This window comes from Neomonachus schauinslandi, chromosome 10 (genome assembly GCF_002201575.2).
Source record: "Neomonachus schauinslandi chromosome 10, ASM220157v2, whole genome shotgun sequence".
NCBI lineage: Eukaryota > Metazoa > Chordata > Mammalia > Carnivora > Phocidae > Neomonachus > Neomonachus schauinslandi.
The window spans coordinates 120,716,319-120,725,485 of NC_058412.1; the positions used below are offsets into that span (position 1 = coordinate 120,716,319).

Sequence of the window (9,167 nt, forward strand, 5' to 3'; positions counted from 1 at the left end):
ATGACACTGGAGCTGATAATGCTGAAGACAAACTAACTTCTTGGTTTATCGGCTTCAATCTATTATAGTAATGTAGAAGGCTGAGGGTTCTTTGTGGCACCAGGTCTACTACAGATTCCAGGACTTAGCCTGGACACTGCTGAAGAGAGACAAAAGACCCATCACACCCTAAAGATTCCACTATCAACTATTACTGGAAAAGAGCCATGGGAAGGGTTTAACAGACTCTGACAGTGGCTCATAGAATCTCACCCAGTCTACGTCACTGACAAGATTCAAAATGGTGCCCTGGGAATGCCATAAGCTTTGGAGTTAGAGCTACAATTCTGTGGATCCTTGAGGTCTTTATTCAACCCTTCTGAGCTTCTACTGCTTCATTTCTTAAGTAAGGGTAATAAGCATGACCACTATTTATTTAGTGTGTAATACATGCCAGACTTTGATTCTTCTTTTTTTATTTAGATCACATTGTAAACTTGTAAACTCATGTCAGCATACACAGCCTTGTGACTGGCACACAGTAGATGGTGATTTTCACTAAGCCCCTTCACAACCCGCTCCTTCAACACTACATTGAAACCCCATCAGAGAAAGCACTCATGGAGCTTTCTTCTATTACTAGCCCTTGTCTTCAGCCTACCCAGATTTTCCCCTTTCTTTGACTCATAATTTTAAAAGGCCTCCTATTCCCTTTGTAAGATGCAATTGCTTTGGAGCATCAGATTCGAGCTAAGGTCAACTCAGGTGTCTCAGGTCTTGTGTAGATGATTCTAATTTCTAGTTCACAGGGATGAATTGAGACTGCCCAGTGACATGCTTGAAGGACAGGTGTTGGTTGTGGTTTTGGTTTTCCTGTACTCCATTGCACCAGCTCCGTCTTCCTGAGTGGGGTGTGGAAAAGGTGTGTATGTGTACTGTGGGGCGGGGGGGAGTAGTTTGAACAGTCTAGAGAGTAGGGATAGGAGAAGGATAGAAGAAGACTAAGGCGATGTACCAGTGGGTGTAGCAAGGAAAATATTAATGGGTTGGGATATTTGAGTGTCATCTTTAGGTTATTTTTGGTCTACTTATGATATAATTCTCTTCTTTTATCTTGTCACAAAACCTTCAGGAAAAGCCACATTATTCCTTTGGCATTTTGGGGCCTAGAGAACACTGGGTGAGAACAAAAGGGGCCAAGGGTCAAGGCGAGCTTGTCACACTCAAGCAATTCTGAGAACCTCCACTGTGGAAAATTCACCTCATTGGGCTTGCATAGGGAAAAACAGAACTACCCTACCCTAACCCCCAAAGCACACACCCTGGGCTTTCCCCTCTGAAAGTCTGGCAGGATTTCTAAGGACTGAACAATAGCCAAGAGCTTTCCAGTAGACTGATTCACTATAGTCTACCTCTCATAAATAGGGTCTCGACTCCAGCTACCATAGCTAGATTTGGGCATCCTGTGGTCCTGAGTCCCTCCTGAAATTGCTGGGTAGATGATGAGAAAAGAAAAAGTGCTACAGTCAAAGGCTAGCGGGTGCATGAGCAAAATGCTACACTTAGTCAATAAAAATATGATTGCTATGTAGAATCTCATCTAAACACAACAACCCTTAGTTGGAGAGGTTAAATAGTAAGAGCTGAGGCCAGCATCATTCCTGTGCCTCTGTTTCTGCACTTTGGATCTAGCCTGAGTTCATTTGATAAACATGTGATTTGTGGAATTGTATGAGAAATGACTAGAGTCCAGGCTTTGGCTTTTCTTCCTTAGAGAACAGCAGTGAGAGGCTTGGGCCTCTGGGTCTCTTATCAGAGAAGGTTCAGAAGAACGAAGGAGGGAAGCCCAAGATGTTTATCATTTGTTATATTCTTGACCTTTTATGTGCATTATCTAAAATAACTGGGAGAAAGAATTAATGACCTCTGGCCTAAGAGGGGTGTGATAGACTCATAGGGGATTGATTTATCCAAGGTCAAAGAGTTAAGTTTTGGACGTGGGATTTGAATCCAGGTGACTCTAATTCCCCATTATTCCATGTAACCTCTCAAAGAAGCTTCATATAAGATAGAACTTCCATATAGAACTGGATTAACAGAAGAGGGGAGGGCAGGCAGTGGGCATTTCTTATCTGATAGCAGACAATTCCTGCATCGTGCTTGGCTTCTCACACCACCTGTGACATGTTATTCTTATGGATAAGGAATCCGTGGACACATCATTCCCTTTCTTGGCTCCAATCTTAGCATCTGCAAAATGAGGGCATCTCACTGGAGAAGGCGTATTTATTGTCCTGCCAGTCTCTGCAGGGGTGAGAATCCGTTATGAAGAGAGAAGAGAAAATGCTGGATGAAATGGTCTACCTCAGGCTTAGCCATTATAAAAAGAAGCCACAATTACAAAAGACCATTGCCCACGCCTCTTGCCTGTTGCCGTTGGGACAATGGTTTTAGTCCATCACTACCACGGGGCAGCATGGGACTATTGGTGACACTGGCCCCTTATCTCATACTTCATTATTCTGGAGTTCAGCTTTCAGCACCTACTCTGAGGGGGTTGTTTTAATGGGATCGTTAGAGAGTGTTTACTAGATTAAAACTGTGGCTGTCTTCTGCAAAGCAACTCTGCAAATGGCTTTATGGGTTTCTGGATTTATTTTGTCTCAATGACTAGGCTCAGTTTGCAAATCAAATCAAAGCTGATTTTTCTAACTGCCACTCGGGCACACCCAGCAGGAGTCTGCAGAGCCAGCTGTGTTCCTTTGATGGCTGGTGCCAGAGATGGGAGTGCTGCTGCCTGCTGGTGGCGAGAGGTTCCAACAGGGAGAGGGTAGACAAGCAAGTACCTGCTTAACCCTAACCAGGGCAGGCGGACAAAGTCAAAGAAAGCAAATTTTACTTTCTGGAAGGAGAAAAGGCAGACAGGATCTATGTGGCTTCAAAGACTCACTGGCAGAGATAATTGGGAGCCAAATATGGACTCATGATATTGAAGCTCCCTCCAAATGAAGTGTCCCAAGTTTGGAAGGAACTCGTTGGGACAGAAGTGAGGTCCCTGTCACAGCAAGTGGAACTGGACATCAGTTTCTGGAAGAGAAACTGACTGGTATGGTTTTAGAACTGAGCCTCTGAATCGGAAACCATTTTCCCCTTGGCCTGCTCTGAGTCAGAAAGGCATGACCTAAGATGCTCAGGTGCCTCCTTCAGCAGCTGCAGCCTGGAGTAGGGGCATCTTCCACCACATGGGATAATCATCTTCCACAGGAAAGGCTGTTCCCCCCTCCTCCTTGAGTTTCAGCACCTTGGAAGCCTAAGTATCCCACCCCAAACTTCTGCGTGCTCCATTTTCTCAAGGGTCACCTCTGAGCAGATTCAGCTTACATCTTCAACCTGGTTCCTAAATTGAGCCCATCCCTCCTCTTCCAGATGAAAGGTAAACATTATTTAATGGGTCTAAATGCACCTCCCCCCGTCTTTACATTTTCTGTTTTAACTACACCATTGTTAAGTAATCTTTGTACTGCCCTCCCTTCAAGGAATGAATAATAGTTCTCTGTTTCTAAACCAAAATTTAATGTTTACCCATTAGCTGAAGTTTTCTCTCTATGGTTCTGAACAAGTTCCCAGAGTACAGTGTCCCAAGCAGACGGCTTTTAGAATTTTCTTTCAGCTCTTGGATTGGAGGCAATTCCATGATCTTTTTGCTATCCCTCAACCCGATGATGAAACACATCCTCTGTATAAGAAGAGCACGTGGTAGATGCCACTCTCCCCTTTTCAAGTTGGTGTACCATCCCCCAGCTGCTGTGAGTGTTGAGACTAAGGGCTTATACCTGTGACTTTCTCCAGACACATGTAGGACTCAGGGTTGCCATTTCCCTTGGAGCCACCTGAGAGATGGAGGGGAGGGAGAAGGGGAAAGGAAGAGGGGGTACCAAGGACTAATTGTTATGGGGGAAGAGGCAGAAATCCGGGTCTTGTTCAAGGCAGAACAACTTTGGAGAAGTTTATACTCCACCCATATCTAGTGTAGGCTTCAATTTACCTGAGACTAGATTCTTGCTTATCATTTTCTCATTACCTATCCCACTTCCCTCTTTCATTTACAGATTTCTTCCATGAGCCCTCCCTTAATACCATACTGCACCCAAATCCCTGCCCCAGGCTCTGTTTCTAGGGAATCTGTCTTAAGAGAGCTCGCACTTGCCTTTATCTGCTCATTGATAAACTCCACTTCCCCACAACGGTTGAACTCACATTCAGATTCCTCTAAATCTCCAGCCAAAGTTAATCACAGGCAACCCCTGACTGAGGAACAAGGTGAAGATGAATGTGAATCTGGGGCAGTGCCAACAAGTCCCCCATCAATGAAAAAGACTGCCTTCAAAGCTTTGGAGGTGAGCTTGTTCTGATCCTAGAATTACCCCCTTTACTAGCATATACCAAACTCCCACCCCACAGTCCCTTAGCTGTGCCTTCAATTTGTGGTTCTGTAAATAGTGTCCCCTGGTGATATGTGAATCTATCCACTAAATCCTCCCTAAATACAGGGGACTTGGCCCTTTACAGGGGCTTTGGCCAGGGGTGTGGCTCTTCTCACAGTCTGAGGTGTTCAGTCAGCTGGCCTCCCAAATCCTACCCTTGGTTCTGGTCGTATGCAATTCCCAGTGTTAGGTGAGAAGGGGTGATGATGGACAGGGAGACACAAAGCCTCCTATACTATACCAGTCCCAGAGACGCAGAGCCCCAGATGATGGCCCAGGGCCATATATGCCATTATTGCCTGAGCCTTTGGCACCATTGATACTTTAGTCCCCATTCACTACATTTCACTCCTCTTTGGAAGCACTAATCACAATCATAACTCCACTATTATCTGTTAAAATCATTCATGTAAGGTCTGTTTCCACACTAGACTATGAGCTCCGTGAGGACAGGAACCAAGTCTGCCGATTCACCACAAAACCATAGTTCCTTTCAAAGTGCCCAGCTCACAGATGCTGAGTGAGCTGACTATACAGAGGAAATAACATTCATCGACAATAATTTTACCCAAAACACTTTGCAGTACAACACTTACACGCTTACTGTATCACCTGATCCTCTAACAAACTGGAGGGTAAAGGTCTTCATGTGCTGGAGCTGGCTCGTACCAGCTTGCTAGAGCTAACTGTTAAACATTCTTGACTTTTTTGCAAGCCAGTTGTTAAACCATTAGTAACGTGATTGAACATGGTGGGGATATTTATATCCTGGAGATCAACAAAGACTATAAATAAGAGGTTTTCTTTTACAAAGAGCAGGTTTATCATCAAAGCACTGGTAGTAGGTGTGTTAAAAAATGTTTTGTAAATGAATAGATGGGCATAACTTTAAATATGGTGCCTCTGAGTTTCAGGAAGATGAAGTGAGACTTTCAAGGTCTCTGACCCTTGCTATAGTGAGATGCTGGCTTCATGCATTTACTCATTTCATCAGGCATTTTTGAAGTGCCAATAATGTGCCAGGAACTTCCTGCCATGGCAAAATGTGATGGGGAAATTAGTAGTTAAGACCAAGGAGCTCCTCAAGAGAGATCCTCTCAATCAGCAGTGATGGTGCCTACCCCAGGAGGTGGGCCCTACTCAGACCCCAGAAACATGACTGGATCAGGACCTGATACATCATGTGGGGTCTGAGAGGGGTTCTGCTGTCACAGACCTAGCCATTCGGTGTGTACAGATGGCCCACGGTGTTTACCCTTTGTCCAGGGCTCCTTCCACAGAACCTGCAGATCCTCTGCCCAAAGCAGCCTCACTGAGCTTCCCAAGGGAACAGCAATCAAATCTAGACCTCAGCTCACCACCAGAGGCCCCTCTGACAGGGCTAGTTCCTGCTCTCCTTGCACACCCTTAAAAGCTATTGGGATTATACCATGAATAAAGAATAGTCAGAGGCTCCAATGGAAACCACATGGACACTACCCCTAACTGTATGGGCCCTGCTATGGGTTGAACTATGTGTCCATCCCCAATTCATATGTTGAAATCCCAACCCCCAGTGTCTCCGAATGTAACATCTACAAACCCTATATTCAGAATGTCTCAGGATATAGGGTTTGTGGATGTAATTAGTTAGTTAACTTAGGATGAGGTTAAACTAGAGTAGGGTAGGCTCCTAACATAACCATACCAGTCCCCATAAAAAAAGGGGAAACCTGGACACAAGATGCCCACAGGGAGAATGCCATGAAAGATGAAAAACCAAGGAATATCAAAGATTGCCAGCAGCTAGGGGAGAGGCATGGATCAGATCCTTCCCTCATAGTCCTCAAAGGAACCAGCCCTACTGATAACCTTGACCTTAGTCTTCTAGCCTCCAGAACTATGAGACAAGAAATTTTGTTATGAAGTCACTCAGCTGGTGGTACAGCAGCCAGAGAAAACTAACCCAGGTCCCTTACTTTGCAACTCTCTAAACTGGGCGGTTCTACATTAGAGTTTGGGAGACTAATAGGGATGTTAAAGACAGACAAGAGTTGGAGCTCCACGCTGGAGCCAGGTGTGGAATCTAGCAGAAGAGGGGCTGCACTTGGGGTCAGGGCAGAATGACCCTGCCTGAGTGCTGGGGACTGTTACATTCTGCCTGTGAACCCTCCAGTTCTGCGGGACTCACACAGTTGGCTATAGACACCATCTGGAATCACCAGGGTCAGGGACAGAATACCAGCCAGCTGCTCCATCACCAGCACAGTGGCCTCAAGTTTGCACATGTGATCACACTCCAGAGGCTAGATGCCTACTGGCAGCCCCGCAAGGAAGGTGCCATGATGACAGGGACATGGAAGCGTGTGGAGGGAGCTGGGTGGCCAGTGGAATATGCCACTGGCACTTCATCAACCTCCGACGCCTGCAGGATTCCCAGTATCTTATTTTCCTCTGTTAAAAGGAAAAGTGTTTTCGGCAAACCCACAAGTGGGAAATTTGATTCAGGAAAGAGATGGGTCAAATATGGCTTCCTGGCCTTAGATCCTTGATACAGAGTCCTCATGAACTGTGCACTGATTTAGAGAGGGTTTGCCTTTAACCGACCCTGGATGTTACCAGGCTAACTCAAGGCACAGAGAAGACATTGACCAAATACAGGTCTCCTTTTCTTTGCTTTTTTTGGCTTTTTTCCAACAAGTAACTTCTTATCTGAGGTGGTGCTGAGAGGGCTAACTCCCTGGACTCCACGAGATTGGCATTGTCCAGCTCTTGGTCCAATTCCAGGTACTCCTAGTTTTGTCTCTCTGGGCTGAAGTGACGGCCCTCGCGGACCTGGAAAGTGAGGGTGTCAATCCTTGGAATCTACTTCTGACTCTTTCCTGCCTGGCTAGCACCTGGCCAGCTAGCTGGGCATTCACCTTGTTCCCATCCTTCCATACAACCACATGCTATATGAGCACACACTCCACTAAGGAAGACTGTGACCTAAAGGTCAAACGGGAGGAGAAATCCTTATGCTATGAAGAGGTACAAGCTTTCTGCTCTAGCTCTTTAAAGACCACTGCAATTCTCCCGCAGAGGAGCAATGCAGCTCTGGAGAAGTATGGCATAGTGGGCCTCAATTTCTATGATGACAGCAGATCCTGAAATCACCAGGGCAGTAGAGTTTTAATTATTCTCTCGCAAAGTCCCCATATGTACCTATTGCCCATCCAACCACATGTTCCTGATTCTCAGTTTAGAAAATAAGATCTAACCAACTACCTCTGGGGGGGGAGCTTATGTCCCAGAGGGTGTCTCTAGAATCTCACAAGCCCATGGAGGGCAGAGCAATTGCATCGACCCCTCCCTTGTCTAGAGGTCAAAAGCTGGAGGGGAGCCACGGAGCACCATCACAGTGGATAAGGAAGGTCTCCCCCTAAGTTTCCTTCCCTCAACCGGCTGCTCTTTTAAGCCGGACACCACAAACGCTCAGCTGTTCTGCTTGCAGTCTGGAGCTCTGGTGCTCTCCTATAGATGATGTTCTTCCTTCTGGATTATCTGTTTCCTTCAGTGGGGAAGTCTGCCATGGCCTGTGATTTGTGCCACTTTTGTTTGCAGACCATCAATTCTCCTTGCCTCACAAAGAGTATTTTATCTCTTTCTGTCCTAGCCTGAGTTCCTAAGAGCGAACAAGTGAGGGACACGCCGGCCTCTCCTGACTTATGTGAAATCAGAGTGAGTTCTTACCATGGTGAGTCCTTAGTGCTTCCATCTTCTCCCTCCTGTATCATCTTCCCTCTTCTGCCTACACACTGAGCTGGTTTTTTTCAAAGTTATGGAAGTCACGAGTGATAGGTCTTCATGTATATTTTGTCAAATAACCGTAGATATTCTCCTCCTTCTCTCTCTCTCTCTCTCTCCCCACTCCCTCACCTCTTCCTCTTCCTCTACACACGCGTGCATTTTCCTCTGAATGAGTGTGCATGCGTGTATATAGTCACATATGTATAGACACACTTGGGTCATCGTCATTGTTCATGGTTTATACCTATGATTATATGTCTACTTGTATTTGTAATTGTCATCTCTGAGGAAGCATCCTATGTAACTATATGCGCTGTCGATAAATGCAGGGAACAACAGAATTGTCCAATTTTGGTGTGTTTATATGGAGAGAATGGCTGTTAAAAATATCCATTCTGTAACAAAAAGATAAACCTGATTTCTAGCCATTCAACCTTGTAATAGGTTAAATGATAACAAACCATTCATTGATTTTTTTTTTTTTTAAAGAGTAATAAACAGAAACATGTACCAATTGAAAGGGCCAGGCAATTCAATTATAATTAGGAAAACAAAAACTGATGAGCCTGAACAATGCTGCCTTGGTTTTGGGGATAAGTATTGAAAATGCCAACTACATAACAATGCAGTGTTTGTTTTCTCATTATTAAAGGCACCAACACTATCACCTCATTTGTGAAAGCCAAACCCAGTTGAAAGAAATACAAAGCTCAGAAGATAGGTTTGATAGACATATTTAAAAAATACCCACATAAACACAGACCTAAATATAATGAAAATATATAGCAGAAGAATATTTGAGTAAATGTATATTCACCACTCTACTGATTAATGTACCAGTCCATTCATCCATTCATCTGTCCGTCTGTCTGTCCATCCATCCACCCACCCATCCATCCATCCATCCATCCATCCATCCATCCATCCATCCATCCA

General features: G+C 45.0%; 1 protein-coding gene across 1 annotated transcript in view; it reads right to left on the minus strand.

Moving 5' to 3' along the window:
* Positions 1 to 9,167, minus strand: part of PTPRT (protein tyrosine phosphatase receptor type T) — an 831,114-nt gene that overhangs the window by 197,857 nt on the left and 624,090 nt on the right. The gene's annotated exons all lie outside the window — the stretch shown is intronic.